Source organism: Lynx canadensis, chromosome F1 (genome assembly GCF_007474595.2).
Source record: "Lynx canadensis isolate LIC74 chromosome F1, mLynCan4.pri.v2, whole genome shotgun sequence".
Lineage (NCBI taxonomy): Eukaryota > Metazoa > Chordata > Mammalia > Carnivora > Felidae > Lynx > Lynx canadensis.
Window position 1 is genome coordinate 13,352,603 of NC_044319.2, and position 7,848 is coordinate 13,360,450.

Consider the following 7,848-nt stretch of genomic DNA (forward strand, 5'->3'; position numbering starts at 1 on the left):
CCACATTTTTCTGTAATACTTTGTTCTTTTTATTTTTAATTCTCTTTATATGTTTATCTTTGGATCTAAGATTTATCATGGATGTACACAATTTTTTTACAGTATAATTTTACTTTTTTTGAATTCTACCATTTATTTTTTTAATATGAAATTTATTGTCAAATTGGTTTCCATACAACACCCAGTGCTCATCCCAACAGGTGCCCTCCTCAATGCCCATCACCCACCCACCCCCTCCCTTTCACCCCCATCAACCCTCAGTTTATTCTCAGTTTTTAAGAGTCTCTTATGGTTTGGCTCTCTCCCTCTCTAACTTTTTTTTTCTTCCCCTCCCCTATGGTCTTCTGCTAAGTTTCTCAGGATCCACATAAAAGTGAAAACATATATCTATCTTTCTCTGTATGACTTATTTCACTTAGCATAACACTCTCCAGTTCCATCCACGTTGCTACAAAAGGCCATATTTCATTCTTTCTCATTGCCAAGTAGAAACTGATGAATGGATAAAGAAATTGTGGTTTATATACACAATGGAATACTACTTGGCAATGAGAAAGGAGGAAAACCATTTTAAATATATCCCTTTCCCTAATTGTTTAAGGTAGCAAAGTAACATTCTGCTGTTAAGGTCTTCTCACAAAGATGTGAAATATTCTCAAATGTTCCCAAGTGAAACAGAACTTTTCTTAAAACCGTGTGGCCTCAATAGAATCAAATAACTAAAAATTAAATATAGCCCATGGAGGGGTGCCTGGGTGGCTCAGTTGGTTAAGCATCTGACTTAGGCTCAGGTCATGAACTCCAGGTATGGTGAGCCCGAGCCCCACATCGGTCTGTCTGCTGTCAGCGCAGAGCCTGCTTCAGTCCTGTTTCCCTCCTCTGCCCCTGCTCCACCTCTCACATGCTCTCTCTCTCTCTCTTGCTCTCTCAAAAATAAGTAACCATTTTTAAAAAATGAAATATAGCCCATAGAATTTATGTTATTTGGTGTTATCAATGCTATTACATGAAATAAATTGAAGATAAAATTGATATAATCCAACTTCTGTTATTCTTCCTCGTATGATTATTTAAATTTATGTAAACATCGGGGCACCTGGGTGGCTCAGTCAGTTAAGCGTCCAACTTTGGCTCAGGACAAGGTCTCGTGGTCTGTGAGTTTGAGCCCGGCGTTGGGCTCTGTGCTGACAGCTCAGAGCCTGGAGCCTGCTTCGGATTCTGTGTTTCCCTCTCTCTCTGTCCCTCCCCCACTCACAGTCTGTCCCTCTCTGTCTCTCAGAAATGAATAAACGTTAAAAAAATTTTTTTTAATTTATGTAAACATCAAGGGCTCATAAAGAATACAATATTCTTCCTAAGCTAATGTAGCCAACATGTTCCCTAAATGATGGTATTAACGTCAATCAACTTCCGTACTAAATGGGACTATTGCCAATGTCTTACTTCTATACATAACAGTAAGGATTTTCAATCATTCATTTTTGCATGCTTTACTGATAAAATTAAATATATATTTATACCTCAACAGACATACAATCTGAACATATGGAGCCAAAAGATCTTTTACTCCCAGTTGTATCTCAAATTTCTTACCAGGACTTAAAAGTGCATAGTCAGATATTAAAAATACAACCAGGGGTGCATGGGTGGCTCAGTTGGTTAAGCGTCTGACTTGATTTTGGCTCAGGTCATGGTTTCTGGGTTCATGGGACTGAGCCCCACATCAGGCTCTGTGCTGACAGCATGGAGCCTGCTTGGGATATTTCTCTCTCTCTCTCTCTCTCTCTCTCTCAAAAACAAATGCACTTAAAAAAATACAACCAGCTAAAAATTGTCTTTGTGCAGCTATGCTGCTCAGATCTGAAGCTAATCTGCATGATCACACCCAGTTTTCAGGATGGGAGGAAGGACTTTGAAGCGGACTTTTGGCTCTTCAGCCTTCTAGAGATTTCAAGCTTAGCCAAATACCGAGGCCAAAGCCAAACTTCAGTGTATACATCTGCCAATCTTCTCCTCATTCCTCTGTTCCTTCCTTGCTCTTTCCTCTGTATCTTCCTCTTCTTTCTTGTTATTATTCTTACTTCTCTCTCCCTTTTTCTTTCTCTAACTTCTTTGTCTTCTTTTGTCCTCTTTGTTCTTTCTTTTGCCTTCTCCTCTAGCAGGAATGATCAGAGGTGGGAATATTCGCTTTGAAGGGCTCTTGGATCTTCTGGGATGGTGTCCCAGATGCTACCCCAAGTGGTCTTTCAAAAAGTGAGCATATTCCCCCAGATGCAACTATCTAACCAAATTCAACATTACATGAGACCTAACCTCACCATTCATTCTAGTCACTGCTCAAATGCCAATCTGTATAAAAATACAATCCTTTGTCACTCTCTGCCTCCTGTCCTGCGTTTTTCCTTGTGGCATCTGACACAGTCGCTTTGTGTTTGTGAGTGGTCTGTCCCCTCACTAGAAGCCAGCTCTGTGAGGGCAGAAACATTTTGTCCATGGCTGTTCCCCCAGTGCTTAGAACAGTATCTGGCACCTAGAAAGCAGCCAATAAATATTAGCTATTCTCTTTGAAAACAGGTGTTATTCAGTCTCAGTCAAAAGTTCCAGACACAAAGCATTTAAGGGTAAGGGGATAAGAAAGTGTTTTGCTAGGGGTTGTTCCTTTAAAATGTTATTGTTCAGGTATGGCAAAGCCAACAGATCAGGAGATTATGGGTTGTTAATACTCACAGATTCCAAGAACAGGAGGCATGCCACACTACATGAGTCTACACAGGAGTCACCAGGGTCAGACAGGAGGCAGAGGGAAGGGAAAACATGGGTAAAAGGCTTAATTGGGGTTTTTTTGTTTCCTTAGGTTTGTTTTTTTAACAAACATAAGTATTATTATTTCTGTGAGTATAGTTTTTTCTGTGAGAAGGAGCAGGGGAGGCAAGGTAAGCAGGTTTAGGACTGGCTGGTTTGAGTAATGTGAACAGACTCTAGGCTGTAGGGGATACCCCCAGTTGTCTGGTACCTGGAGTGTGAGAGCCAGCAGAAGAAGGGTTGTGGGCATGGGCTCTGGATTGGTTGCTTTGCTTATGAAAGTCACACTCCCTGGGCCAGGTGAGTTTTTGCTCTCTCTAAAGATTAGCTTGCCCTGGGAAAAGCAAGCTAGCCTGACACAGCTAGCAATCTCCAAGATTAAAAGCATCAGAGATGCTGAGCATCTCTGCTCAGAATGGGGAGCAACTGGATGGCTCAGTTGGTTAAGCATCCAACTTCACCTCAGGTCATGATCTCACAGTTCATGAGTTCGAGCCTCACGTCGGGTCTCTGCTGTCAGCACAGAGACCGCTTTGGATCCGCTGTCTCCCTCTCTCTCTCTCTGCCCCTACCCCGATTACACTCTCTCTCTCTCAAAAATAAACAATTTTTTTAAAATACAAAGTAAATAAATATTTTTTTAAAAATTTAAAAAGGGGCATCTGGGTGGCTCAGTTGGTTATACTCAGGTCATGATCTCATGGCTTCTGAGTTCAAGCCCCATGTGCTGACAGCTCAGAGCCTGGAGTCTGCTTCAGATTCTGTGTCTCCTTCTCTCTTGGCTCTCCCCTGCTTGTGCTGTCTCTCTTTCTCTCTCTCTCTCTCTCTCTCTCTCTCTCTCTCTCTCTCTCTTAAAAAGAAATAAACATTAAATTTTTTAATAAAAAATAAAAATGAAAAAAAATACAGACTAAAAAGACGTGATTAATACAATGGTCAAATCTGCCCTGGGTTGGAGCTGGAAGGGGGAGGCAAGAGTCAGACCTAGAGAAGGGAGACCTAGAGAAGGAAAGACCTAGCAGAGGGAGAACTAGAGAAGGGAGAGCTAGAGAAGGAAAGACCTAGAGAAGGGAGAGCTAGAGAAGGGGAGACCTAGAGAAGGAAAGACCTAGAGAAGGAAAGACCTAGAGAAGGGAGAACTAGAGAAGGGAGACCTAAAGAAGGAAAGACCTAGAAAAGGGAGACCTAGACAAGGGAGACCTAGACAAGGGAGAGCTAGAGAAGGGGAGACCTAGAGAAGGGAGACCAGGAGAAAGGAGACCCAGAGAAAGAAAGATCTAGAGAAAGAAAGACCTAGAGAAGGGAGACCTAGGGAAGGGAGACCTAGAGAAGGAAAGACCTAGAGAAGGGAGAACTAGAGAAGGAACACCTAAAGAAGGAAAGACCTAAAGAAGGGAGAGCTAGAGAAGGGGAGACCTAGAGAAGGGAGACCAGGAGAAGGGAGACCCAGAGAAGGAAAGACCTGGAGAAGGGAGACCTAGGAAAGGGAGACCTAGAGAAGTAAAGACCTAGAGAATGGAGAACTAGAGAAGGCAGACCTAAAGAAGGAAAGATGTAGAGAAGGGAGACCTAGAGAAGGGAGAGCTACAGAAGGGGAGAGCTAGACAAGGGAGACCAGGAGAAGGGAGGCCCAGAGAAGGAAAGACCTAGAGAAGGGAGAACAAGAGAAGGGAGACCTAGAGAAGGGAGACCAGGAGAAGGGAGACACAGAGAAGGAAAGATCTAGAGAAAGAAAGACCTAGGGAAGGAAGACCCAGGGAAGGGAGACCTAAAGAAGGAAAGGATTCCTTTTAGCCAAATGACAGGGATTGAAGTGGAATGGCAGAGTCAGCTCCCTGGAGCCTAGGGTGGTGGCAGAGGCCATCAGAGGGCTGGAGCAGTTGACAACAAGAGTCTGGGAAACCCCTGATGTCTGTCTTAAAACTAGGAGATTTAGTAGAAATCCATCTGCTCTCAAGACAATTAGTTAAAAGGTAAACATCTAACACTGGCCTTTCACACATGGGTTATTTTGTTACTCCAAGTGAAAGGTCTTGCAAAACTATGTGTATTTAAGCATTTGTATCTATAAAATTAATTTTCATCTATTTGAATAAAATATATATACACAATATATATATATTGGATGCTTAACTGACTGAAACACCCAGGTGACCCTATTCTGTAGGGCTTACTAACAAATTGGAAACATCTCAATCGTCTATAATAAGGAATTAAGTGTCCTCTATGTCCCCCACATCTCTGGGATACTGCATTCTGCCCTCCAAGTGACCACTTTATTACCATTGTTGCCTGCCGAGGCCAAAAAGAAGCCTCTGGTGGCCAAGGTTTGTACTTTAAAAAAACATAAAAGTAATTTTTTTCAAGTCATGTGTGCCACATACACTTAGGAAGCTCTTTGTGGGATAAACGCTTTCTTGTTTTCATGGAATTTATAGCTGGGAGATGAGAACAGACATTGACAAGTTTATATTTACATTTACTCCTTTTCAGGAGGCTTACACTTTTGAGCAATAAACAGTTGTTATTTTTAGCTATTGTTTTATTTCTCTTTGAATAAATCTTCTGATTCTGCAGGCCTGTGCATTACTATGTGATAATCTAAAGATAGTCTTAATCAGATGTGACATTTTATTAAAATTTTTGAAAAGTCAGCTAGCTGTCATTCCTAGCAACAATGGCAGCAACAAGATTAACAATGTTTTGGTGCACCTGGGTGGCTCAGTTGGTTAAGTGTCCGACTTCTGCTCAGGGCATGATCTCGTGGTTCATGAGTTCGAGCTTCACGTCAGGCTCTGTGCTGACAGCTCAGAGTCTGGAGCCTGCTTCGGATTCTATATCTCCCTCTCTCTCTGCCCCTCCCTCATTCACACTGTGTCTCTCTCTTTTTCAAAAAGAAATAAATGTTAATTTTTTTTTAAATGACAATGTTTCATTAATAAATTCTCTTTTCCGGCCTCTTAGACCAGTTCCCCGAACATTAATTGGTAGCCTATTATGGCTGAGTCACCATGCTAGACATTAGGACAAAAAAGCAGAGTTAAGAATGGTCCCTGTTGGCTCAGTGGGTTGAGTGTCCCACTGTTGATTTTGGCTCAAGTCATGATCCCAGGGTCGTGGGATTGAGCCCCACCTTGGGCTCCATGCTGAGCATGGAGCCTACTTGGGATTTTCTCTCTCTCTCTTTCCTTTTGTCTGTCTCCCCCACTCATGTGGTCTCTTTCTCTCTCTCTAATAAATAAAGTTCAATTAAAAAAAACAAAAACAAAAGAAAGAATGGTCCCTATCTTCAGTCAGTTACAGTCTGCAGTGTAACAGGGAACTGAAAAATATCTAACTTTGCTTTGAGTAAGCAATAACTTTTTCATAAAAATCCAGTCTCTGTACCCTCAATTACCCAAGATTTTTAGAAATTACTTGTACCTATTACCATCTTCGATTTAATTAAAGTATTAAAACTTAATTAATCCTCAGAATAATACCCTGACATGGGTCTTATCACCAGGCCCTCTCAGAGGTCATGAGAAGCTGGAGACTTTTTTTTCTATCAGAATATTTTTTTAATGAAGAAAGGTCAGAAAATTATAAAAATTACAATTTATTTTAAATATTTATGTAGGACAAAGTAAAACTTTGAAACAAAAAATATGATGCAATATTGCATCATATTGTATGTATATTTGCAAGATGACCTTTGGTTCTATTACAGTGAATCTGTGGCTGCACGTTTCATCTTGTCTGGAGAGGAGATCCAAAGTAGAAATGCAAGGCCCTTTAGGGAATACGAGTCTGGGCCAAGTGGCGTCTCTGCTCAAGATGTTAGAATCAGCACAATTCAATGCAATGCCCCATTTCAACAGCAAGAATCTTGCAAAAGGTTATCTTGCATGTATACAAAACAATAGAAAGTCCAACTCACTGACATTGATAAATAACACTAGATCCATAAGTCCACCTCTTTGCATTGGTATCCAGAAGTGACTGGGAATAGACAGGAGACTCTCCTTTCCTTTTCTGAATCATTTATGAAACAATTTGTGAATTCACTAGGTTTATACCTACCACTGCCTAAATGGTATCTTTTCTTGGGTGTGGATAGGCATCGAAACATAAAAACTATCTAGTCAAACTCCCCACCACCACGCACACACATGTGTACACAAACTTGTGTCTTCCTTAGCCTTATTCATTCTGGTAATGAGACCTCTAGATACACAGCTTCTCAAGCCCAAACCCCAGGCATACTCCTTCATTTCTTTCTTTGCCTCATGTATTAGTTTGCTAGCATGGCCATAACAAAATGCCACAGACTAAGTGACTTAAACAACAGAAATGTATTTTCTCACAATCCTGGAAGTTTCAGGTCCAATATCTAGGTATCAGCAGGGTTGTTTTCTTCTGAGACCTCTCTCTCCTTGGCTTGTGGATGATGACTTTTTCTGTCCTGTGTCTTCACATGGTCCTTCTGCTGTGTGTGTTTGTATCCAGATTGCCTCTCCTTATAAGGACATCAGTCATATTGAATTAGGCCCACCCTAAGATGCCATTTTAAGTCAATCACTTCTTTACATACCCTATTTCCAAATACAGTCACATTCTGAATACTACAGGTTAGAGCATCAATACAGAAATTTGGGTGGGGGAAACACAGTTCATCCCATAACACCTCACCACCTTTCTCAAGCACAAATAGGATCTTGTCACCACCATGATAAACCCTTACAATGGTTAACCATTGCAATTAGCATAAAATACAAAGTCCACCATGTCCTATAAGATCCCACTTTACCTTTAACCCCATTGGATACCTTTCTCCTCCTTTTCCATATTGCCATGAGACTGGCCCTCTTTCACACTAAACTCACTCCTCATTGAGAGCAATTACATTTGTTCTCTCTCTCTCTCTGCTTGAAATGCTTTAACCCAAGATCTCTGCACAGCTAGCGCTTTCTTATATGCAAATCTCAATTTACACAGGACAACCCCAAAAATGAGACAAAGGAGATGCCTTCCTGGCCACCCAGTTTACAACAGCACAACCCTCTC